At 44.8% G+C, this 26,562-nt stretch overlaps 2 protein-coding genes and 1 pseudogene across 7 annotated transcripts in view; 1 reads left to right on the forward strand and 2 right to left on the reverse strand.

Moving 5' to 3' along the window:
- The window catches only part of LOC105495466 (ZFP82 zinc finger protein), a 28,102-nt gene extending 22,785 nt beyond the window's left edge, over positions 1-5,317 (reverse strand). For 2 of the 5 annotated variants that reach the window (XM_011765075.3, XM_071086453.1), the window contains exons 1-2: positions 5,181-5,316; positions 298-439 (exon numbers count right to left, since the gene is read on the reverse strand). The gene's annotated coding sequence lies outside the window, so the exon portion shown is untranslated. Of the gene's footprint in view, positions 1-297; positions 440-3,297; positions 3,465-5,180 lie in introns of all 5 variants that reach the window. The other 3 variants (XM_071086454.1, XM_011765073.3, XM_024797178.2) reach the window with 3 other exon arrangements.
- The window catches only part of LOC105495467 (ZFP14 zinc finger protein), a 182,257-nt gene that overhangs the window by 76,031 nt on the left and 79,664 nt on the right, over positions 1-26,562 (reverse strand). The gene's annotated exons all lie outside the window — the stretch shown is intronic.
- On the forward strand, positions 9,359-11,753 carry LOC105495465 (peroxisomal succinyl-coenzyme A thioesterase pseudogene; annotated as a pseudogene).

Consider the following 26,562-nt stretch of genomic DNA (forward strand, 5'->3'; position numbering starts at 1 on the left):
GAGACGGGGTTTCACCGTGTTAGTCAAGATGGTCTCGATCTCCTGACCTCGTGATCCGCCCGTCTCGGCCTCCCAAAGTGCTGGGATTACAGGCTTGAGCCACCACGCCCGGCCGGAAAACGTTCTTTAAATAGGTTAGATACTTTTTAAAGTAGTCATCCCTTGAACTTGGAGAAAAAACTCAATATCTTAAAAAACGCTGCTATGTTTTTACTGGTTTTGTTGATTTCAGTTTCCAAAATTTGAACTGACTCCATTATTTCTAAGTGTGTTCATGTATGTTGGAATTCTGCTTACATAAACATGGCTACACATCTTCAATTAATGCCTTGTTTCACTGCTGCTACTTCTCATGACTTCTTGACCAAGCTTTTGTTTTGCTTCTCAAAGAGTTGTTTTAGCCATGAGGCCCTTCTAGGAGTTGCTGAATCTTCTTGTCCTGTTCATTTGCATCAACATCATGAGAATAAAAACTATAAGGCATATGCTTATTACATAAAATCCATTACCCCATAGGAACCCCATGAGTTTGGTATTATTTGGCCGTGACCTGACAATGCTTGCTATAATCAGCTGTCTCCTTCCCATGACCTCTCAAGCCATGCCATCTGACTTCTTCAATGACCTTTACCTCACCTATCTCAGTCTTATTCTTGCATAGGCTTATCTACCTTGAAAGATAACAAACAACCTGAGGATACCAACCATGTCATTTTGGTCACTGTATTTCCCCTGAGGACTGGCACAGGATCTGGCATATTGTGAGTACTTTATAAATGTCTCATAATTCAACCCAGAAATTCCACTTTTAGGAATTTATCATTAGGAAATATTTGTAAAAGTATACAAAGATGTATTGCAAGAGAGTTCATCAAAGAATAGTTTACTGGCTGGGCGCAGTGGCTCACACCTGTAACCAACACTTTGGGAGGCCAAGGCGGGCAGGTCACTTGAGGTCAGCAGTTTGAGACCAGCCTGGCCAACATGATGAAATTCCATCTCTACTAATAATACAAAAATTAGCTTGGCATGGTGGCGGACACCTGTAATCCCAGCTACTTGGGAGGCTGAGGCAGGAGAATCACTTGAACCTGGGAGGCGGAGGTTGCAGTGAGCCGAGATTGCACCATTGCACTTCAGCCTGGGCAACAGAGAGAGATTCCGTCTCAAAAAAAAAAGAATAATTTACGACAACCTGAAATCAAATATCTAACAGCAGGCAACAAGTTGAATAAATGATGTTCCACTATATTATAGCATATTATGCAATTATTATTGATGGCATTGGCCCATATTAATTAAAGAAGGAAGATATTCATGATAAATTACTAGCTATGGGAGTCAGACTAAAAGAACATGTACAATGTTGGGAGGTGGCAGATTCTCATTTATTAAAAATACAGGCTTTGTTGTCAAGATTCAGGATATGAACAGAGCTCTGGGAATTATTAACTGTGAGAATTTGGACACATTAATTTTCAGTGTCTCAGTTTCCTCAGAGATAAATTAAGGAATCAACAGTACCTACCTTATAGGGTTGTTGTGAAGGTTAGGAACATAATACGTAAAGCACTTAAAATGGCTTACTGTAAGCACTAAATTCAGTGAAAAACATTACATACCCCTCATTCCATTATTTTAAAAATTATCTTCGATAATTTTCAATTTAAAAATTTGGTATTTGCTGATAAATTATCTTTAATAATTTTAATAGTAGTCCCTTTCTCTAAAAACTTCTTGAGATTTTTCAGCACTGCTCTTAAAACACCGATAAATGTTAGAACTAGGCTTGAAAACGTAATTCTTTTTTTTTTTTTGAGACGGAATCTTGCTCTGTCGCCAGGCTGGAATGCAGTGGCACGATCTCGGCTCACTGCAACCTCTGCCTCCCGGATGCAAGCGATTCCCCTGCCTCAGCCTCCCAAGTAACTGGGACTACAGGCACCCGCCACTACGCCCGGCTAATTTTTTGTATTTTAGTACAGACGGGGTTTCACCATGTTGGCCAGGATGGTCTCGATCTCCTGACCTTGTGATCTGCCTGCCTCGGCCTCCCAAAGTGCTGGGATTACAGGGATGAGCCACTGCGTCTGGCCTATGTAATTCTTCTTAATAATGTTATCAAAAAAGGATTCACAGAAATCAAAAAGTAGAGCAAGGCCCCTGTTGCTTTCCATCCCTAGTAGTTCCAAAGGGAAATCATTCCATATCATAAAACCAGCTCAAGAATTTTGCTTTGATAAGGTATCATATTAAATACTTTTTTTTTTTATTTATTTATTTATTTTTTTTTTTTTTGAGACGGAGTCTCACTCTGTCGCCCAGGCTGGAGTGCAGTGGTGCGATCTGGGCTCACTGCAAGCTCTGCCTCCTGGGTTCACACCATTCTCCTGTCTCAGCCTCCCCAGTAGCTGGGACTACAGGTGCCCGCCACCATGCCCAGCTAATTTTTTGTATTTTTTTTAGTAGAGGCGGGGTTTCACTGTGTTAGTCAGGATGGTCTCGACCTCCTGACCTCGTGATCCGCCCGCCTCAGCCTTCCAAAGTGCTGGAATTACAGGCGTGAGTCACCGCGCCCGGCATAATTTTGTATTTTTAGTAGAGACAGGGTTTCACCATGTTGGTCAGGCTGGTCTCGAACTCCCGACCTCAGGTGATCCACCCGCCTTGGCCTCCCAAAGTGCTGGGATTACAGGCGTGAGCCACCACACCCAACCTCTTTTTCGTTTTTCAAACAAAGTGTTGGAGAGTCTTTGTCTCCTTAAATGATCAATTGTTGTAATTCTATTTTGGAAAACAAACACATGTGCACAAGTGCACAGAAAAAAATGGAAAAACAAACATTAGAATAGTAGTATTTATTCTGCACGGTGAGACTACGGGCAACTTAAATTTTAGTATTATAGAGTGAAGATGACTGGGTGGTAGGGGATGGAGAAAATCTTTTCTGAGGCCGGGCGTGGTGGCTCACGCCTGTAATCCCAGCACTTTGGGAGGCCGAGGTGGGCGGATCACAAGGTCAGGAGATCGAGACCATGGTGAAACCCCGTCTCTACTAAAAATAGAAAAAATTAGCCGGGCGCAGGGGCGGGCGCCTGTAGTCCCAGCTACTCGGGAGGCTGAGGCAGGAGAATGGCGTGAACCCGGGAGGCGGAGCTTGCAGTGAGCCGAGATTGCGCCACTGCACTCCAGCCTGGGCGACAGAGCGAGACTCCGTCTCAAAAAAAAAAAAAAAAAAAAAAGAAAATCTTTTCTGAATAGTACTAAAAATAGTTGGCAGCTTAAACCAGGACTTACTTTCTTTTTTTTTTGGAGCCAGAATCTCACTCTGTCACCCAGGCTGGAGTGTAATAGCAGGATCTCGGCTCACCGCAACCTCTGCATCACGGGTTCAAGCAATTCTTCTGCCTCAGCCTCCCTAGTAGCTGGGATTACAGGCATGCGCCACCATGCCCAGCTAATTTCTGTATTTTTAGTAGAGACGGGGTTTCACCATATTGACCAGGCTAGTCTCAAACTCCTGACCTCAGGTGATCTGCCCACCTCAGCCTCCCAAAGTGCTGAGATTACAGGCATGAGCCACTGCGCCCACCCAATTAAACTATTTTCATACAAATAAAATTAAAAACAAGAGTTGTGAAGAGGGAATATCTTTTAGTTGTTAAGAAAATTGTGATTCTATAAGCCTGTGGCATGAGTGGGTTTTGGGAAAATAAACAACAGCATGGCACAAATAAGTAACACCCATCAGTTCTTTAACTGTTCTTCATCAAAACGATGGGCTATTTTCACTATCAAGATTCTTCTATGAATGAACACAATCAAGTAACATTCCTAAATTCAGTAAAAGTATACCAAAGCAGACAGAACAGTGTGGTAAACAACTGTTTATCTCTTTTTCTCCACTAAGAAACTAGTTTTATATTATGTATAATCCTTGCAAAATGTTTTATTAATCTCTGTTCTAAGAGCTTTACACATAGTAATTAAAAGAAGGCCCACAGAAGTAATGAAAAATATCTACCAAACGGGTATGTGCATACAGGCTCTCGGGAGCGGACCTAGGTATCAACTCAATGGACAGGACATTTATGGAGAATGAAACAAATATTCTCATGTCCTAAGAAATAAGAATGCATTTCACAGAAGAAAGCAGAAACACCCACTCGCCTCGACCTTGACTTAAACAGGCAACAGCAACTCATTCCTCCTCCCCCTCAGACCCCTTTTCTTAAAGAGTTGGGCAGGACTGGCTAAGAAGGGAACCTGGCTTTTCTTGCAGCCCAGCCTCGCATGGTTAAATTAGGGCACAATGCCACTGCCGCCCACCCACACATAACCAGAGTAACATAAGAGAAGGGGTTGTTAACTCTTCCCAGTATCAAAGAAAGATCAGGGTCATGGATGCCCGGGGCTGGAACTGGAGTTCACAGTAGCTTCCTGGAAGCAATGCTGTGGTTCTGAAACCTGCAGCTGGACTCTTCAGAGCTGTGAGTGTACGTGCATGGGTCCGGGTCCGCGGGGAGGTGGCGTGGGAGTCCCTCCAGGAGCAAGCATGGGCGGGAGCGGGGGCTCGTTCAGTTCTAACATTCCTAGCCCAAGGTCGGGTCTGAGCCTTGTTCCGCTGTTGCCCAGGCTGGAGTGCAGTTGGTGCTATCATAGCTCACTGCAGCCTCGACCTCCTCCTAGGCTCAAACCATCCTCCCGCCTCAGCCTCTCCAGTAGCTGGGACCACAGGAGAGCGCCACCACACTCGGCTCATTTTTTAAATTTCTGGTACAGATGGGAGTTTCGCTTTGCTGCCCAGGCTGGTCTCGAACTCCTGGCTTCCTGCGATCGCCTCGCTCTCCCAGAGCGCTGGGATTACAGATGTGAGCCACCTGGCGCGGCCTAGTCTGAGCCTTTCTGCTGGGAGTCTTTTTTCTGGCGCGCAGAAACTAACCAAGGGCCATTTCTCTGCAGCTGGGCCCGGTGTGGGCAGAGGATGCTGGGGTCAGTCACGCACTCCACGGCCACAACAACCTTCGCTCATACAATAGGCTCTGCACCCAAGTCAGCCGCACAGACGCCGTCACATCCCAGCCCCGGCCCCGTCACGCCCACGACACACACACCCGGGCCTGAGGCGCGGGGTCCCGCCGCTCTGCGATACTGCAGTGGTCCCGCTCCCCTCTCCTTACCCCGTGCCGCAGTGCTTTTCCTACGGATTGCCAGGACCGACGCTTCGGGCCAGGACTGCTCACTCGGGGCGCGAACCCGAGGCACAGCGATGCCGGAACAGAGGGAGCCGCGGCCGGATCGGGCCACAATCCACGGGGCCTAACGGGCTGCGCGCGGGGGCTGCTGGGAGGGCCGGGCGCGCTCACGGAGTGCGCAGGCGCGGCCAGTCTCAAGGGTCCGCTCACTGATGCAGCCCCACGCTCTGTGTGAACCGCGAGCCGGAGTTAGGCCTGTCCCAACGAGGCTGCGCTTCGAGTCCCTTAGCGCTTGTGGATAGGGCGGCAGGGCCTGGAAGGGAACGGGGACAGATGGCTGGCGCGTTAAAGAAAGGCGCCCGCGACCGCCTCTCCATAGGGCCGACTAGGGAGCTTTGTGAGCGAGGACGGCGCTGCGGGTCTGTCCTTGGCGCGGTCCTGTCCCTGGCGCGGTCCTGAGTGGGATTCTTTCACTGGGTGTGGCTGGTTGGGATTTGAGACGATGTGACTCGGCAGACTTGGGGATGACCGGGATGAGGTTTGTGACAGATTGTGTGACTGGAATTGAGTCGAGCTCCGTAGGACTGAGAGTACCGTGGGCGACTGTGAGGCCACCCGGTTGACTGCGTGCGCTTGCGTTTCTGTGAGCGCGTATATAACCCACGATAAACTTTAATGTGGCGCGGTTTTTTTGATGTTTGTTTTCCTCTTCGGATCTTTCCTGGAGATCGTGTGAGTCAGTGTGTGTCTGAGAAACGACGCCCCTGATTGTGTGGTGGGTGTGTGCCCGCGGGGCTGTGACGAAGTGACTGGATAATTGATTGTGACCCAGAGCCTCGCTCTCCTCAACTACGAAACAGAGAGGGGAATGTTGCATCCTCAAGAGCATCAGCTTGACTGCAGGATTTGGTGAAAAGCGCATTTTTTAAAATTACGTATTTATTTTCCATTTAATCACAGGCTTATTATGGGGGAGAATGCAAATGAGCGTAACTTTTACATTAAGATTTTATAGGAGATTCCTGGCATAGTTTATTTGCTTCTGCCCCAGATTCCTTCTTTTTTAGGGATTTTGAGGGGGAAGTGAGGGAAGATTTGAGAAGGCCTAGACTAAGAAAAAATAAAAGCAGCAGTATGGCTAAATCAGACAGCCCAGGATTATGGAGTCAGATATCTTGGGTTCTAGATCAGGCATTGTTTTCCCTTTATTAAAGCAGTGCAAGAAACTTGAGACCCAAAGCATGAGTTCAGACTCACATTACTAATCTAAATTTAACATCACAGGGTTTTATTCTTGCCTTTTATATTCCTGTTTATTTTCTTTAACAAATCTTGGTTCCTAGCAATATTAACATATTTATTAGTTTTAGACTAAATCGCTATAAAAAGTTTAAAATTGCAACACCAATATTATTGCTAACAACAAAGCTAGTAATTGAAATATCAGATTGCAGTTCTTTTAGAGCAGCTATATCCTGCAGGCCAAATCTGTCCTGCTGCCAGTTGTTGTATAGCTAAGGAAATAGGAATGGTGTGTGTGTGTGTGTGTGTGTGTGTGTGTAAATTTTTTTTTTTTTTGAGACAGAGCAAGACTCTGTTGCCCAGGCTAGAGTGCAGTGGCACGATCTCGACTCACTGCAGCCTTCATCTCCCAGGTTCCAGCAATTCTCCTGCCTCGGCCTCCTGAGTAGCTGGGATTACAGGTGCCCGCCACCATGCCTGGCTAATTTTTGTATTTTTAGTAGAGATGGGGTTTCACCATGTTGGCCAGGCTGGTCTCAAACTCCTGGTCTCAAGTGATCCGCCCACCTCTGCCTCCCAAAGTGCTGGGATTACAGGTGTGAGCCACCGCGCCCGGCCCGTTCCTATATTTTCCATTTCTATATTTTTAAATAATAAAAAAATGAAAAGGAGAATATTTTGTGAAGTATGAAAATCATACATGTCAAATTTCAGTGTCCATAAATAAAAGTTTTATTGGAACATAGCCGTACTTGGTTGTGTACTGTCTATGGCTATATTTGAACTACAAGGACAGACTCGAGTAGTTACACAGACCGGATGGCCCACGCATCCTAAAATACAGTCAGTTCTCACTATTCACAGTAGTTATGGTCTATAAACTTGCTGCAAACATGGAATTAGTGCATACCATTCCACTGCTTCTAGGGGAAATACAGGGTTAGCTTCCTGTAAGCATCTCGTCACATTTTAGTCAACTGATGAATGCATAAGCTTATTTTGTTGTGTTTCTTGTCTGTCTTTCTTTTTTCTTTCTTTTTTTTTTTTTTTTTTTTTTTTTTTTGAGATAGGGTCTTACTGTGTCACCCAGGCTGGAGTGCAGTGGTGGGATCTTGGCTCACTGCAACCTCCACCTCCCAGGTTCCAGAAATCTCCTGCCTCAGCCCCCAGAGTAGCTGGGAATACAGATGCATGTCACCATGCCCAGCTGATTTTTGTATTTTGTAGAGACGGAGTTTCACCATGTTGACTAGGCTGGTCTCGAACTCCTGACCTCAGGTGATCCACCCGCCTGGGCCTCCCAAAAGTGCTGAGATTACAGGCATGAGCCACCGTGCCCAGCCTTATTGTGTTTCTATTTAAACACCTTAATATATATTATTGATTCATTAACACTTGAACTCATGGCCAACAGCTCCATAACTCATGCCTGAATGAAACTTATCTAACACATGTATTTTTTCTATAAGACACAAGACCGCTTTCTCATTCATAGCAACATTCAACAGCACTTTAGCACTACTCCATTTGGGGTCCCTTTGAAACAGCAAAATCACCAGCAATCACAAAAATACGAGAAGCCAAGGTACTAAATGGACGGTAAAAAGGGCACTTGTTTACAGTATGAGAGCTGAAATAAGAAGACAGAGAGTCACTTTGTTTGACTTTGGCTGAGAACATGCCTATTAAGGGACTCAAAACTGTTCACCGCTCTTCAGATGTCCACAAATAACCACAAAGGTGCTGCAAATATTGACTCTGAGTTTACACAAAAAAGTTTTAGGAAGTAGATGAATTCACAGATACAGAATCTGTGAATGAAGATTGACTGTATTTACTATCAGGCCCTGTAAAGTAAAAGTTTGCCAATCCCTGTTTTTATATGTCCCTCTTAGTTATACAGCTAGTGTTTAAAATCTACTTGAAATAATTATTTTCCCTATGCCATCAATTATGTCTATAATTGATTGTACCCCATTAAATAAGCAAAAAGAAAAAAAGCTTTCTTTATAGAAGGCCAGCTAATAACTATCAGGTGTTTGATTTTACGTGGCTTAGACACTGTGCTTCAAATGCATTTATGATGTTTGGTTTTAACAAGGATTTTTCACAGTATAGTATTTTCCTTAAGTTCAATGTCATTTCTATGTCATGGCAGCCATCACCTGCAGTTAGGTAAGACAGTGACATCATTAACATGGATGCATTTTCATGGCATGAAGGCTAGCCATTGGTGGGGTAATATTATAACCCAATTTATCAGTAAACGCTGAGTTTTCTTTGAAGTCAGTCTCTGATTTCTTACAGTACTTGATGTCTGCTTTGCCTGCTAGTGACCAATTCCCCTGCGTCTTTACAGAGCCTTGTCACTCACTCAGTGTAAATAAACACAGTGGTGGAAACGAGGTTTCCCAAAGTATCCTTATGTGCAAGAGTGTTTCTTATTACTTTGGAAATACTGAGTTTAATGTTTATTCTTTTTCTACCAACAGACACAAAAAGGACAAGTACATTCCTTAGAATATTCAATAAAATTTTCTACAGGGATATGGTTAAATACTCTTCTGTCTTCACCACTTTTTTTGTTTTTACTTTACTTGGAAATTATAATTCTCTAGGAATAATGGGGCAGGAGTCTAAAATATACTTTGTGGGAGTGAAGTATATATTTTTTCCAAGTAAAAAAAAAAAAAATCAGGCTAGGCGTGATGGTTTAGGCCAGGCGTGAAGGCTCATGCCTACTCGTGATGGCTCTGACACATACTCGGAAGGCCGAGGCAGGAGGATAGCTTGAGCCTGTGAGATCGAGATTACAGTGAGCTATGATCAGCCACTGCACTCCGGCCTGGGCAACAGAGCGAGACCGTGTCTCAAAAAAAAAAAAAAAAAAAAAAAAAAAAAAAAAAAAAAAAAAAAAAAATTCTGCGCTCCCCGGGGTCCGAGGAGAGGACCCAGGAGAGGAGTCTAGCTCCTTTTGCCTCAGACGAGTCCAGGGCGCCGGGTTAACTGGTCTAAAGTCCCAGGCGCTCTCTGGGACTGCTCAGCCACCGGCCGCTCCCGGCACCAGGAGACACCGGACGCCCTCTGGACAATCGGCGCACTTGCCACGATCTTGGACGGGCCTCGGGCATCGACCTTGGGATTCCCCGCTCCGGCTCCAAAATGTCAGCAACGCTGATCCTGGAGCCCACGGGCCGCGGCTGCTGGGACAAGCGGTGCGCATCGCCGTGCGCGGCCTGGCCCCGGAGCAACCGGTCGCGCTGCGCGCGCGTCCCTGCACTACGAGAAGGGCGCGCTCTTCCGGGCCCACGCGCGCTACTGAGCTGACGCCCGCGGCGAGCTGGACCTGGAGCGCGCGCCCGTGCTGGGCGGCAGCCTCGGGGGCTCGAGCCCATGGGGCTGCTCTGGGCCCTGGAATCCAAGAAGTCTTTTTGGCGCTTTCTGAAGCGGGACATACAGATTCCCTTTGTGGTGGAGTTGGAGGTGCTGGACGGCCACGACCCCAAGCCTGGACGGCTGCTATGCCACGCGCGGCACGAGCGCGGCTTCTTCTCGCTGGGGGTGCGGCGCGGGTCAGTGCGCGCGGGCCGGGTGCGCGCCACGCCCTTCCTGTCGCCAGGACCTGGACCCTTCCTAGGGATCATTGGCATCTTTGGTTATCGGAGGGAGCCTGTCAAAATATCGAGCCAGCCTCCTTGCTGGCCGTGGCTTTGTCACGTTGGCTCTAGCTTATTATAACTTTGAAGATCTCCCCAAGATCGTGGACAACATACCCCTGGAGTACTTCGAAGAAGCCCTATGCTACATGTTTCAGCATCCCCAGGTAAAAGGTCCAGGCATTGGGCTTTGGGGCATTTCTCTAGGAACTGATACTTGTCTCTCAATGGCCTTATTCTTGAAGAATGTCTCAGCCAGTTTCCATCAATGGATCCCGGATCAGTGGGAACAGAGGCATAAACTAGAAGCAGAATAGCATTCCACGATTGGGCTATGACCTGAGGAGAATCAAGGTAGCTTTCTCAGGCCTCGTGGACGTCGTGGATATAAGGAATGATCTTGGAGGAGGGTATGAGAACCCCAGCATTATTTCAATAGAGAAGGCCCAGGGCCCCATCCTTTTCATTGTTGGTCAGGATGACCATAACCGGAGGAGTGAGTTGTATGCCCAGTCTCTGAACGGTTACAGGCCCATGGAAAGGAAAAAGCCCAGATCGTCTTTTTACCCTGGGACTGGGCTTTACATTGAGCCTCCTTACTTCCCTCTGTGCCCAGCTTCCCTTCACAAATTACTGAACAAACATGTGATGTGGATTGGGGAGCCAGGGCTCATTCTAAGGCCCAGGTAGATGCCTGAAAGCAAATTCTAGCCGCCTTCTGCAAACATGTGGGAGGTACCCAGAAAACAGCTTTCCCTAAATTGTAATGCATTTGTCTGTTGTTGACATGACAGATTCAACATCAGATTCTAGTGTTCAATAACCCTATGTGAATCAGCTGTCTCCTGGATAACATTAAAGCCATGTCTTTGTCATTTAAAAAAAAAAAAAAAAATCGGCCGGGTGCGGTAGCTCAGGCCTGTAATCCCAGCACTTTGGGAGGCGGAGGCGGGTGGATCACAAGGTCAGGGGTTCGAGACCAGCCTGGCCAACATGGCGAAACCCCGTCTCTACTAAAAATACAAAAATCAGCCAGGAGTGGTGCAGGCACCTATGATCCCAGCTACTCGGTAGGCTGAGGCAGGAGAATCGCTTGAACTCAGGAGGCGGAGGTTGCAGTGAGCCAAGATCATGCCATTGCACTCCATCCTGGAAGACAAGAGCAAGATTCCGTCTCAAAAAAAAAAGAAAAAAAAATCAGTAAACTAGAAATCTCTGAACGAAGTATCATACATGTAACTTAATTTTCCCATAGATATAGGCAAAGAGAAGTTGTTTAGTTACAGCCTCTATCTAGCACAGCAATCTCCTCAAAACACAAGGTAGCCACCTGGAGAGGCCACAGAGGAGATATCTAAGAGATATAACACTAGGGACGTTTGCAATTGGAAATTAAATGACACTTTAGAAGTGTATTTATCAATGTCAAGACTTGATAGAGTGTTCACATATGTCTGAAACCTAATACATGTTTTATATGTAATAAATGTAAACAGCTTAGCTCTCATCCATTCAAGATGGGAGAAAAACTAAGTTAATGTGATAAATGTATTGAGGTGTTTGGCTTTCACTCAATGCTTCCTGATACTCAAAAAGTCTTCAAGGGAAGGAACCAAATAAATGCACAGTATGGAAAAAAAGGAAGCCATACACATATTAGTGTGTGGTAAATGTTTCCATTGAAAGTAAAAACTTTACACTCACCAAAGCGTCTCCATAAGAGAGAAGCTGTATATTAGAAATGTAAATGTTTTGATAGCAACTGAAATCTTTACAGAGATAGAGAAATCTGATAACTGTTATTATTGTAGTAGGGATTTAAGCTAAGTTCTTGTCTCATGGTAGTCATCTAGGTTCTTGATGTTTTGAACAAAGAATTGGACAAAATGCACAAAGCAACAAAACAATGAAGCAACGGAAGCACAGATTTATTGAAACAAAAGTACACTCTGCAGAGGGGGAGCAGGCTTAAGCGAAAAGAGTTCTGGTTACGGAATTTTCTGGGTTTTAAATACCCTCTAGAGGTTTCCCATTGGGTACTTGGTTACACTGTATGTAAATGAAGGAATGGCCCACAACTAGTCTGATTGGTTGTGGAAGGCAGGACCAATCAGAGACTAAAAGGTAGTTACAAAGTTACGCCCTATGCAAGTGTCTGATTGATTTCTGCACCACAGTGCAAAGGTAGTAGCTTCTGATCCTTTTGTTACTTGAGTGTGGAGAGACAGGATTTTCCTTTTGATTCAGTTCTAAGAAGTCAGCGGGAATGGCCTTATGTTCCCTGCCTCCAGACCTATTCTCTTGTCTCACCTCCATTTATCACTGAAGAGTTCACAATACATGACTCTCCAGAAAGAGACATGTGACATTAATATGTCAGACTCAATCAGTGTCTTCACACTGGAATGACTTTATTAGTATGAAGCTGGAGTAACATTTTATCATTAGCACAGAACGAGAAGCATTGCAGATGATAGAGCCTTTTTTGGTCACCAAGTGATGCAGCCAGTACACTATTGACTAGCAGTGACAGTAGCAGGTCTTCTTGCCTTGGTCCTGATCTTAAAGGGAAATATTTCAGTATTTCATCATTAAGTAAAAAATATGCTGTTGTTGTTTTTTTGAAACAAGGTCTCCCTCTGTCGCCTAGGTTGGAGTGCAATGGTGCCATCAGGGCTCACTGCAGCCTCTACCTCCTAGGCTCAAGTAGTTCTCCTGACTCAGCCTCCTAAGTAGCTGGTACTAGACAAGCACCACCACACCCAGCTAATTTTTAAATTTTTTTGTAGAGATGAGGTCTCACTATATTGCCCAGGCTGGTCTCAAACTCCTGGGCTCAAGTGATCCTCCTGCCTCAGCCTCCCAAAGTGCTGGGATTACAGGTATGAGGCACCGTGCCCATCAAAAAAATGCGCTTAAAGTTCTCCTTTGATATCCTTTCTTAGAAGTTTCCTTGTATTTCCATTTTTCCAAGAGGCTTGATGATAATTTAATTTGAAATTCTATCATCTTTTCTATATCTTTTCAGATGATCCTGGGGTTCTTTCTAAATTAATACATTAATGTGGGGAATCATATTAACTGATTTTTAAATAATAAGTCAAACTTGCATTTCTGGAATAAATATCTCAAGTTGGTCATAATCTAGTTGGCTAAAAATCTAGTTCCCTTAATGATTTAGATAAGAACTTTGTATCTACCTTCATGAATACAACTACCCCATAATTTTCTTTTCTCATACTGTCTTTGAGAGATTTTGAAATCAAGGTGATCATATTTTCCTTCTTTTTAATTTTTTTGAGAAAAAGTCTGTCTCTGTTGCTCAAGCTGGAGTGCAGTGGCATGATCTCAGCCTACTGCAACTTCCAACTCCTGGGTTCAAGAGATTCTCCTGCCTCAGCCTCCGAAGTAGCTGGGAATACAGGCACACGCCACCATGCCCAGCTAATTTTTGTGTTTTTAGTAGAGATGGGATTACTATGTTGGCCAGGCTGGTCTTGAACTCCTGACCTCGTGATCCACCCGTCTCTGCCTCCTAAAGTGCTGGGATTACAGGTGTGAGCCACCACGCCCGGCCAGTGATCCTATTTTCATTAAAGAAGTCATTGTTTCTGCCTTTTTATTCTCTGGGAAAGTTTATGTAAGGTTGGAATTGTTCTTAACCTGAATGGGTTGGTAGAACTTTTCAATTAAATCATTTGGAACTGAAATTCTCTTTCTGGGATGCTATTTGCTGATAGTCATTCCAAAAACTTCTGTGCCAAAAAAGCCACACACTAGGTATCTTAGTTCATGGTCTACTCAGTGTAACACACAATAAATATCTCCCTGAAGCCAAGGAAAAGGCCACCTTCCACCCTTCAGTGAACAACAATGAGTTCAGGGAGCAGTAATCTCTTTCTCAATTCCAGCTGGTCTTATCTATAGTTCTTCTATGCCAGATTCCCTTTTGTATCTTTTGTACCTTTGTGGATTTGTTTTTTTTTTTTTTTTTTTTTTTTTGAGACGGAGTCTTGCTCTGTAGCCCGGGCTGGAGCGCAGTGGCCGGATCTCAGCTCACTGCAAGCTCCGCCTCCCGGGTTTACGCCATTCTCCTGCCTCAGCCTCCGGAGTAGCTGGGACTACAGGCGCCCGCCACCTCGCCCGGCTAGTTTTTTGTATTTTTAGTAGAGACGGGGTTTCACGGTGTTAGCCAGGATGGTCTCGATCTCCTGACCTCGTGATCCGCCCGTCTCGGCCTCCCAAAGTGCTGGGATTACAGGCTTGAGCCACCGCGCCCGGCCCCTTTGTGGATTTGATTACAAGTGGGGTCACAATTGTGGATAGCCTGAAGATATGAGAAATGTCTATTGTGAGAAGGTAATGAAGGAGAGTTTGTGACCAGCAGGATGAGAGCTTTAGCCATGGGGCAAATAAGACAGAGCCAAGTCAGCAGGGATGTAAGATGTAAGAGGGCTCTGGTGCTCAGGTAGAACTGGATAAAGGATGGGTGAGTTGGAGTTAAAAGTTCCATGTCATAACACCAGGAAGGCAATAAAAATATTTTTATTGTGGCAAAATATACATAATATAAAAAGTCACCATTTTAACCATTTTTAAAGCATAACATTTAGAGGCACCTAGTGAATTCACAGTAGTTTTTGTTTTTGAGACAGAGTCTCGCACTGTCGCCCGGGCTGGAGTCTGGAGTGCAGCAGCACGATCTTGGCTCACTGCAACCTCCGCCTCTGCCTCCCATGTTCAAGCCATTCTCCTGCCTCAGCCTCCTGAGTAGCTGGGATTATAGGTGCCCAACACCACGCCCAGATAATTTTTGTATTTTAGTAGAGACGGGGTTTCACCATGTTGGCCAGGTTGGTTTCAAACTCCCGACCTCGTAATTTGCCTGCCTTGGCCTCCCAAAGTGCTGGGAATACAGGCGTGAGCCACTGTGCCCAGCTGAATTCATGGTGTTCTTTCATCACCACTATCCAGTTCCAGAACATTTAATCACCACCCCCCAAAAAAATAATAATAATAAAAATAAAAGCCATTGATATGGTTTGGCTCTGTGTCCCCACCTAAATCTCATCTCAAATTGTAATCCCCATAATCCCCACATGTTGAAGGAGGGACTTGATGGGAGGTGATTGGATTATAGGGGCAGTTTCCTCCATGCTGTTTTTGTGATAGTGAGTGAGTTCTCACCAGATCTGATGGTTTTATAAGTGTTTGACAGTTCCTCCTTCACACTCTCTCTCTCACCTGCTGCTGTGTAAGACGTGCTTGCTTCCTCTTCCGTCATGATTGTAAGTTTCCTGAGGCCTCCCGAGCCATGCGGAACTGTGAGTCAATTAAACCTCCTTTCTTTAAAAATTACACAGTCTCGGGCAGTTCTTTATAGCAGTGTGAAAACGAACTAATATACCCCCATACCTTCTAAGTTGCTTTGCATTCCTTACTTCCTCCAGCCTTGGCAACTACTAATCTGCTTTCTGTCTCTATAGATTTGCCTGTTATAGATACTTTATATAAATGGAACCATACAATATGAGCCCTTTTATGTCTGGCTCCTTTCACTTAGCATAATATTTTGAATATTCATCCATGCTGTAGCATACATCAATACATCAATACTTTATTTCTTTTTCTAGCTGAATACTGTTCTATTGTATGAATGTACCACATTTTGTTGACCCATCAGTAGATAGAAGTGCATTGTTTCTACCTTTTGGCTATTGTGAATATTGCTGCCATAAACTTTGTGTACAAGTTTTTGTTTAAACACTCATTTTCAATTCTTTTAAGTATATACTCAATATATACAAGTGGGCCAGGCATGGTGGCTCACACCTGTAATCTCAGCCCTTTGGAAGGCCAAGGTGGGCAGATCACTTGAGGCCAGGATTTCAAGACCAGCCTGGCCAACATGGTAAAACTCTGTCTCTACTAAAAGTACAAAAATTAGCTGGGCATGGTGGTGTGCACCTGTAATCCCAGCTACTTGGGAGGCTGAGGCATGAGAATCACTTAAACTCAAGAAAGGGAGGTTGCAGTAAGCCAAGACTGCACTCCAGCCTGGGCAACAGTGCAAGATTCTGTCTTAAAAAAAAAAGTCTTAAAAAAAATGCATAGCATGTGTGTGTATATATATATATATACACACACACACACACGCACACACACATACACAAAGCACATATATATATATATATATGGAATTCCTGAGTCATACAGTAATTTATGTTCAGTTTATTGAGTAACCCCCAAACTTTTTTCCACAGCAGCTACACCATTTACATTTCCATAAACAATGTATGATAGTTCCAATTTCGCTACATTCTCACTAGCACTTATTTTCCTTTAAAAAAAAATTACTGGCTGTACGTGGTGGCTCAAGCCTGTAATCCCAACACTTTGGGAGGCTGAGTGGGCAGATCACAAGGTCAGGAGTTTGAGACCAGTCTGACCAACATGGTAAAACCCCGTCTCTACTAAAAATACAAAAATCAGGTAAGCGTGATGCCTCACGCCTGTAATCCCAGCTCCTCAGCAGGCTGGGGCAGCAGAAACGCCTGAACCTGGGAGGCGGAGCTTGCAGTGAGCCGACATCTGGCCACTGCACTCCAGCCTGGGCAACAGAGCGAGACTCCATCTCAAAAAAAAAAAAATTTAGCCGGGCACGGTGGCTCAAGCCTGTAATCCCAGCACTTTGGGAGGCCGAGACGGGCGGATCACGAGGTCAGGAGATCAAGACCATCCTGGCTAACACGGTGAAACCCCGTCTCTACTAAAAAAATACAAAAAACTAGCCGGCCGAGGTGGCGGACGCCTGTAGTCCCAGCTACTCGGGAGGCGGAGGCAGGAGAATGGCGTGAACCCGGGAGGCGGAGCTTGCAGTGAGCTGAGATCCGGCCACTGCACTCCAGCCTGGGTGACAGCGCGAGACTCCGTCTCAAAAAAAAAAAAAAAAAAAAAAAAAATTTGCCCTTGAATGTTCATAGTAGCTTTATTCACACTGTCAAACACTGGACGCTACCCATTCTCTATCAACTGGTAAACAGATAAACAAATTGGAAGATGTCCACACAATGCAATATTACTCAGAAAACAAAGAATAATTTACTGACATATGCAACAACATGAATGAATCTCAAAAGCACTATGTTAAGTACAAGAAGCTTTACATAAAAGATCAAATACTATATGATTCTATTTATATGAAATTCTAGAAGAAGTACAACTATTGTGGACAGGAAGGAGAACAGCGGCCCTCAGGGGCTGGGGCAGGGGTTGGGGAGGAGACGGACTGCAAAAGTGCATGAGTGGCCAGGCGCCGTGGCTCATGCCTGTAATCCCAGCACTTTGGGTGGCTGAGGCAGGCGGATCACGGACCAGCCTGGCCAACATGGAGAAACCCCATGTCTACTAAAAATACAAAATTAGTTGGGTGTGATTGAGCATGCCTGTAATCCCAGCTACTTGGCAGGCTGAGGCAGGAGAATCGCTTGAACCTGGGAGGTGGAGGTTGCATTGAGCCAAGATTGTGCTACTGCACTACAGCCTGGGCAACATGCGGGGCTGGATGCGGTGGTTTACACCTGTAATCCCAGCACTTTGGGAACCCGAGGTGGGCGGATCTCTTGGGTCAGGAGTTCGAGAGGAGCCTGGCCAACATGGTGAAACCCTGTCTCTACTAAAAACACAAAAATTAGCCGGGTTCAGTGGCACCATAGTCACAGCTACTCTGGAGGTGGGGAGAGAAGATGCAGTGAGAGGAGATCACGTCACTGCACTCCAGCCTGAGCAACACAGCGAGACTCTGTCTCAAAAAAAAAAAAAAGGACATGAGGGAACTTTCTGAGTTGATGGAAGTTCTGTATATCATGATTGTGGTTGTGAAAGGAACACATCTTGGGCCCCCAAAATCACTAAGGTAAAGAGAAAAGTCAAGCTGGGAACTGCTTGGGACAAACCTGCCTCCCGTTCTATTCAAAGTCATTCCTCTGCTCACTGAGATAAATGCATATCTGATTGCCTCTTTGGAGAGGCTCATCAGAAACTCAAAAGAATGCAGCCATGGTCAGGCGCGGTGGCTCACGCCTGTAATCCCAGCACTTTGGGAGGCCGAGCCGGGTGGATCACCTGAGGTCAGGAGTTCAAGACATGGCCAAACCCTGTCTCTACTAACAATACAAAAAAATTAGCCGGGCATGGTGGCAGGCGCCTGTAATCCCAGCTTGGGAAGCTGAGGCAGGAGAATCGCTTGAACCCAGGAGGTGAAGGTTGCAATGAGCCAAGATCATAGCACTGCACTCCAGCCTGGGAGACAAGAGTGAAACTCCGTCTCAAAAAATAAAAATAAAAATAAAAGCCATGAATAAAAAGAATGCAACCATTTGTCTCTCACCTACCTGTGAACTGTCCTACCTTTCTGGACCAAACCAATGTTCATTTTACATATATTGATTGATGTCTCATATCTTCCTAAAATGTGTAAAACCAAGCTGTGCTCTGACCACCTTGGGCACGTGTCATCAGGAACTCCTGAGGCTGTGTCACGGGCGCATGTCCTCGACCTTGGCAAAATAAACGTTCTTTTTTTTTTCCTGAGACGGAGCCTCACTCTGTCGCCCAAGCTGGAGTGCAGTGGCGAGATCTTGGCTCACTGCAACCTCTGCCTCTCGGGTTCAAGCGATTCTCCTGCCTCAGCCTTCTGAGTAACTGGGACTACAGGTGCCCGCCACCATGCTTGGCTAATTTTATTTTATTTTATTTATTTATTTATTTTTAATTTTTAGTAGAGACGGCGTTTCACCATGTCGGCCAGGCTGGTCTCAAACTCCTGACCTCGTGATCTGCCCACCTCGGCTTCCCAAAGTGCTGAGGTTGCAGGCATGAGCCACCGTGCCCTGCAGCAAGATAAACTTTCTAAATTAACTGAGACCTCTCTCAAATTTTCGAGGTTCAATGGTAACAATTACATGATTGCATATGTGTCAAAACTCATCAAATTGTACACTTAAAATTGATACATTTTGTTGCATGCAAATTTTCCCTCAATAAAGCTGATTAAAACAAAACAAAAACAGAAGCACCAAGATTCTAGAAAAATTGTGCCTCCAGCAGTAGTTTTTGAATCTTCCAAAATCCCCAAATAAAAATAGAGCAATCAGACAGCAAAACCAAAAGCCTGTTGACAACATTCAAACAAAACTACGTGAGATAATGTGATGGGCTGAATTGCACACTTCCAAAATTCGTATGTTTAAGCTGTAACCCCCAGTACCTCACAATGTGAGTGTATTTGGAGGTGCAGTCTTCAAAGAGATGATTAAGCTAAAATGAGGTAGTTGCGATGGGTCCTAATCCTATATGACTGTTGTCCTTATTTTATCTTTTTTTTTTTTTTTTTTTTTGAGACAAGAGTCTCACTCTGTCACACAGGCTGGAGGGCAGTGGCTTGATCTTGGCTCACTGTAACCTCCACCTCCTGGGTTCAACGATTCTTGTGCCTCTGCCTCCCGAGTAGCGGGGACTGCAGGCATGTGTCACCACGCCTGGCTAATTTTTGTATTTTTAGTAGATACGGGGCTTCGCCATGTTGCCCAGGCTAGTCTCCAACTCCTGACTTCAGGTGATCTGCCCGCCTCAGCCTCCCAAAGTGCTGGGATTACAGGTGTGAGCCACCACGCCCAGCCTGGTGTCCTTATTTTAAAAAAGGAAATTTGGATATGCTGAGGCACATGAGGGATGTGCACATGCAGCGGAAATGCCGTGTGAAAATCCAGCAAGAAGGCAGTTGTCTGCAAGCCAAGGAGAGAGGCCTTAGGATAAACCAGACCTGCCAACACCTTGATCTGTGACAAAAAGCCTCTAGAGCTGTGAGAAAATAAAGTTATGTGTAAGCTACCCAGCTGTGGTGATCTGTTATAGCAGTACCAGCAAACTAATACAGGAAATGTCCCCATGAGCCCCCAGATATAAGCAGATCAGAACAATCATAAACATCACAATACCTGCAATAGTGGACCTGAGCATCTGTGAAGGAGGCAGCCGAGGGAAGTGATGGGGCATCTGAAATCATCTGAAAACGGAAGAGCCTCAAAACGAGTATTAAAACACAGAAGGGGTTGGGCATGGTGGCTCATGCCTGTAATCCCAGCACTTTGGGAGGCCGAGGCAGGTGGATCATGAGGTCAGGAGTTCAAGACCAGCCTGGCCAACGTGGCGAAACCCCATTGCTACTAAAAATACAAAATTAGCTGGGCATGGTGGCAGGCACCTGTAATCCCAGCTACATGAGAGGCTGAGGCAGGAGAATCGCTTGAACCCGGGAGGTGGAGGTTGCAGTGAGCCAAGATTGTGCCTCTGCACTCCAACCTGGGTGACAGAGCAAGACTCCGTCTTGAAAAAACAAAACAACGGAAAACAGAGGGCCACGCTGAGAGCAGAAAGCAGAGAGGGGTTGAGGCTTTGCCCACATCAACAGGAGGGGAATGCAAGTGGTCCACGAGGGAAGACTTGAAGGGGCCAGTGAACTCTTCTCTGTGACAACTCTTAAAACCGACAGCCAAAATTCCTTTCCATTTCTAAATAAATAAATAAATAAGCAACACCGGCGGGGCACGGTGGCTCACGCCTGTAACACCAGCACTTTGGGAGGCTGAGGCGGGTGGATCATTTGAGGTCAGGAGTTCAAGACCAGCCTGGCCAACATGGTGACACGCCGTTTCTACTACAAATACAAAAAAAATTAGATGGGCATGTTGGCACACTAAATCCCAGCTACTTGGAAGGCTGAAGCCGGGCGCAGTGGCTCACGCCTGTAATCCCAGCACTTTGGGAGGCTGAGGCGGGCGGATCATGAGGTCAGGAGATCAAGACCATCCTGGCTAACACAATGAAACCCTGTCTCTACTAAAAATACGAAAAAATTAGCCGGGCGTGGTAGTGGACGCCTGTAGTCCCAGCTACTCGGGAGGCTGAGGCAGGAGAATGGTGTGAACCAGGGAGGCGGAGGTTGCAGTGAGCTGAGATTGCGCCACTGCACTCCAGCCTGGGTGACAGAGCAAGACTCCGTCTCAAAAAAAAAAAAAAAAAAAAGAGGAAGGCTGAGGCAGGAGGATCATTTGAGCCTGAGAAGTGGAGGTTGCAATGAGCTGAGCTCCCACCACTGCACTCTAGCCTGGGTGACAGAGCGAGACTCTGTCTTAAACAATAAAATTAAATGGAATCCCAGCACTTTGGGAGACAGAGGTGGGCGGATCATGAGGTCTGGAGTTCGAGCAGCCTGGCCAACATGGTGAAACCCCGTCTCTACTAAATTAGCCAGGTATGGTGGTGCACACCTGTAGTCCCAGCTACTTGGGAGACTGAGGCAGAAGAATGGCTTGAACCCGGGAGGCGGAGGTTGCAGTAAGCCAAGATCGTGCCACTGCACTCCAGCCTGGGAGACAGAGCGAGACTCCATCTCAATAAACAAACAAGCAAATAAATAAATAAATAAATAATTTAAAAAAGCAACAGAAAAGTATCAAGCATGAATTCTCTAAGAGTTACAATTTAAAAGAGAGAGAGAGAATACGGAACACAATAACATTCCTCCAGACAATAAAAGCATATCCAAAAGCCATGCCCACAGGAGATCAGAGCTGGAACTTGCTATTTCAAATTGAGCTAAAATTTCATTAACAAAATGATACAAGATATGAAAGAATAAAATCAATTAGAATCAGAAAATGTGGGAAATGAGGTAATAATTCAGAAAATAATTCAAAATAAAAGAATCATTTCAGAAATGAAAACTAAACTAAAAGGACCACCACAAAGAATAAACACAACAAATGCTTAAGAGAAACTGAAGGTAAAAATGGGAAAATTTCTTTTGTTTGGAGCAACCTCGTTAACTGAAAAATGAGGACAATTTCTTTTTTTTTTTTTTTTTTGAGATGGAGTTTTGCTTTTTTGCCCAGGCTGGAGTGCAGTGGCACATCTCGGCTCACTGCAACCTCCGCTTTCTGGTTTCAAGCGATTCTCCTGCTTCAGCCTCCCAAGTACTGGGATTACAGATGCCTACCACCACGCCTGGCTAATTTTTGTATTTTTAGTAGAGATGGGGTTTCGCCATGTTGGCCAGGCTGGTCTCCAACTGCTGACCTGTGATCCTCCTGCCTCAGCCTCCCAAAGTGCTGGGATTACAGGCGTGAGCCACCGCGCCTGGCCTGCCTTTCTTTCTTTTCTTTCTCTCTTTCCTTCCTTCCTTCCTTCTTTCCTTTGTCTCTCTCTCTCTCTCTTTTTTTTTTTTTTAAGTTTTTCAGACAGGCTTTTAGCTCTGTTGCCCAGGCTGGAGTGCAGTGGCACCATCATGGGTCACTGCAGCCTTGATGTCTTGGGCTCAAGCCATCCTCCTACCTCAGTCCCTGCGAATGGCTGGCACTACAGGCACGTGCTGCAATGTCCAGTTAATTTTTTTTTTAATTTTTTGTATCACCAATGTGTCACTATGTTGCCCAGGCTGGTCTTGAACTCCTGGGCTTGTGATCCTCTTGCCTTGGCCTCCCAAAAGCTGGGACTACAGGCATGAGCCAGCCACCACACCCAGCTGTGATTGGAAGTTTTTAAAGTGACTCAAATCTTCTTTCATAGAATCTGAATTATTGTTAGTTACTATAGTTTTCTATTAACTTTTACTATTGTAAAAGGTAGAGGTAGGAGTTGACCCAGGGGAATCTTTGCATTCTATCCGTGTTACATTTAGAAGGTTCAAACCTATTTCTCGCTTGAGAGCCAGGATCAATCAGCCCAGCAAACACTAACCTACTCCCCCTTACCTCTCCCACCCCAAACTTTGGTCTGTTGCCTATGGTCACAAGGAGCACCAAATAGCTGGATTATATTCTCACTTTCCATTTTATTGGAATCACTGTTGTGTCTCTGGTGAAGGTGCTCCTTCATCTATTCGCTACATTATTTTTAGATAAAGTTTCAAAATCTGGCAATATTTTTGATATGTAGTTTTGATTTCATAATTGGTCATTGAGAGAATGCTGAGGTTTTTATTACATTTTATGGTCTGGATGTTACAGGGGGAGCAAGAAAAACAGTAACACCCTTGCAAGGTAACTACCTCAGACACGATCATTATAGGATCTTGAAGCAAGACATGTCTCATAATGCATTTTGTCTTAAAGTTTCTGTTATTGGGCCGCGCGTGGTGGCTCACACCTGTAATCCCAGCATTTTGGGAGGCCAAGGCAGGCGGATCACCTGAGGTTGGGAGTTCCGGACCAGCCTGACCAACATGGAGAAACCCCATCTCTACTAAAAATATAAAATTAGCCGGGCATGGTGGCACATGCCTGTAATCCCAGCTACTTGGGAGGCTGAGGCAGGAGAATCACTTGAACCTGGGAGGCGGAGGTCGTGGTGAGCCGAGATTGCACCATTGTATTCCAGCCCAGGTGACAGAGGGAGACTCCGTCTCAAAATAAAAATAAAATAAAATAAGATAGATATAAAAAATATTGTGATAGGTACGTCACCTTTATCTGCAGATTATGTAACTATAGAGCCCAAAAGAATCTATGACCTTATAAGCAGAACCCTAATAAATTTTCAAATATTACTAGCATATTTTAAGTTTTGTGAGACATTACAGTAGATAGTGTTATTATTAGATATTAGAGGGTCAGGAGGATAAGGAGTTATAAAAGAAACCTCAAGATGTGTTAATGAATATCCACTCAGCGTCAATCGTTTATTCATTTAGGATACTCTGTATTTAAAACTGAAGAAATTCAAAATATAATCCTAATGTGTTTTTCATTGGAAAATGAGTAAGTCAAAAATTCTCATGAAGAAACATGTCTTTATTTGCAAATAATAAACTATATATTAATAATATATACATACATCTTTATTTCAAAGTAATAAAAGCTACTGAAAAGTGTCAAGGATTGCTAGAATATGGAGAACAGAAATAGATGTATAGCACTTAATATACAACTGATAGTATTTTAATTCAGTAGGAGAAAGGTGAATAATAGTTACTTCTGGCATAATTGGTTTTATTCCTGGATAGAAACAAGTCTGACAGCCTGCATTATATTGTATAATCAGTTCCTGATGTATTAAAAGATTAAATCTGTGTATACACACTCAGAATCACATGTGAAAAACTGCACTCTGTACCTTTATTCTCTTGCCCTCTGAAATCCTCTAGAAGCAAAACCTTCCTAGGAAACATAGAAAACACTGGAAATGATGCTGGGAGTGGTGGCTCACGGCTATCATGCCAGCACTTTGGGAGACCGAGGGGTGGATCACCTGAGGTCGGGAGTTCGAGACCAGCCTGACCGACATGGAGAAACCCCGTCTCTACTAAAAATACAAAATTATCCAGGTGTGGTGGCGCATGCCTGTAACCCCAGCTACTTGGGAGGCTGAGGCAGGAGAATCGCTTGAACCCGGGAGGCAGAGGTTGCGGTAAGCCAATATCGTGCCATTGCACTCCAGCCTAGCCAATTAAGAGTGAAACTCTGTGTCAAAACAAAACAAAACAAATACACTGGAAATGACTTGGGGAGCTTATTTTACAGAAATAAAACAGAGAATACAAAAGTGTTTATTGCAGCATTACTTTTAGATGGCAAAAAAGCGCAAACAGTCCATAATATCACAATTGGGAAAGTGGTTGAAAAGGCATTGGTAAAGAATACTGTGGAACATACTGCAACCATCAGAAAGACTGTTAGATCATCATCTATTGAAGGAAAATCCAAGATGTACAGCTGAATGTAAAAAAGCAAATTTCAGGGAAATGTATAGTTATCCATTTTTCTGTAAAAGCATAATAAAATAAATAACTGTGTGTTAATGTTTTAGCATGAAGATATATATGGGTAATATACACAACCTTTAAACATTATTCAGAAGAAAATGGACAGAGGGAAGGGAATGAGGAATGGAGAAGAGCAAAGATAATCATTTTTTCTTTTTTTTTTTTTTTGAGACAGATTTTTTTGAGACTCTGTTGCCCAGGCTGGAGTGCAGTCAGGATCTTGGCTCACTGCATCCTCCGCCTCCCGGGTTCAAGCAATTCTCCTGCATCAGCCTCCCGAGCAGCTGGGACTACAGGCATGTACCACCACGCCCAGCTAATTTTTGTATTTTTAGTAGAGATGGGGTTTCACCATATTGGCCAAGCTGGTCTTGAACTCCTGACCTCGTGATCCACCTGCCTTGGCTTCTCAAAGTGCTGGGATTACAGGCGTGAGCCACCGCACCCAGCCCCTTTTCTTTTTCTTTAATGGTATTGCTTCATTAATTTGGGTGCAAATGCACTATCTCTAATTTTAGATGAGGAACTTTAAAGACTTATAAGCACACAAGAAAAGAAAGTAAAAAAAATTTCATTGGGCAATTCTCATTTTGATAATGCAAAATATTACAACAGTCCATTTTTAGTAATTCTCTCATTTGCAGATATTTTTACTCACTCTACCTTTCTCAAATTTATTATGAAATATTTTACTTCCTTATGCCAGTAAAGTAACACAACGTTCAGAGAGACCCGTCTACACAGGATCTAAGAAAAAAGGAAGTGGGGCATAAAATAACAGTTCTACAGACATAAACTTCATCCTTCCACACATGCGATCTGTCCAGTGTGGGGAGCTGCTTGCTAAGCATGCTTTGAGCACAGGGAAGGCCCATTTCAAAACACTAACTTAACCCCAAACAAAGCTACACTGTGGACATTTTGTTTTTTTGAGACACAGTCTCAATCTGTCTCAGGCTGAAGTGCGGTGGCGTGATCTTGGCTCACTGCAACCTCTGCCTCCTGCGTTCAAGTGATTCTCCTGCCTCAGCCTCCCCAGTAGCTGGGATTACAGGCATGTGCCACCACACCTGGCTAAGTTTTGTATTTTTTACTAAAAATGGGGTTTCAACATGTTGACCAGGATGGTCTCAAACTCCTGGCCTCAAATAATCCTAACACCTAAGCCTCCCAAAGTGTTGGGATTACAGGCATGAGCCAAGACATGTACTTCTATATAACTGAAATAGTTCCTTGAACATTTGATAAAGTTTTCCTTAGAAAGAAACTGGATTTCGTGCTTCATTAGTAATAGTTAATTGATCACATGCTCATTTTTCCCATTCTCTGTGTTTTTTTGGTTTTGTTTTTTTTTTTGAGACGGAGTCTCGCTGTGTCTCCCAGGCTGGAGTGCAGTGGCGCGATCTCGGCTCACTGCAAGCTGCGCCTCCCGGGTTCACGCCATTCTCCCGCCTCAGCCTCCCGAGTAGCTGGGACTACAGGCGCCCGCCACCACGCCCAGCTAATTTTTTTTTTTGTATTTTTAGTAGAGACGGGGTTTCACCGTGTTAGCCAGGATGGTCTTGATCTCCTGACCTCGTGATCCGCCCGTCTCGGCCTCCCAAAGTGCTGGGATTACAGGCTTGAGCCACCGCGCCCGGCCCATTCT

The sequence above is a fragment of the Macaca nemestrina genome, chromosome 20 (assembly GCF_043159975.1).
Source record: "Macaca nemestrina isolate mMacNem1 chromosome 20, mMacNem.hap1, whole genome shotgun sequence".
NCBI lineage: Eukaryota > Metazoa > Chordata > Mammalia > Primates > Cercopithecidae > Macaca > Macaca nemestrina.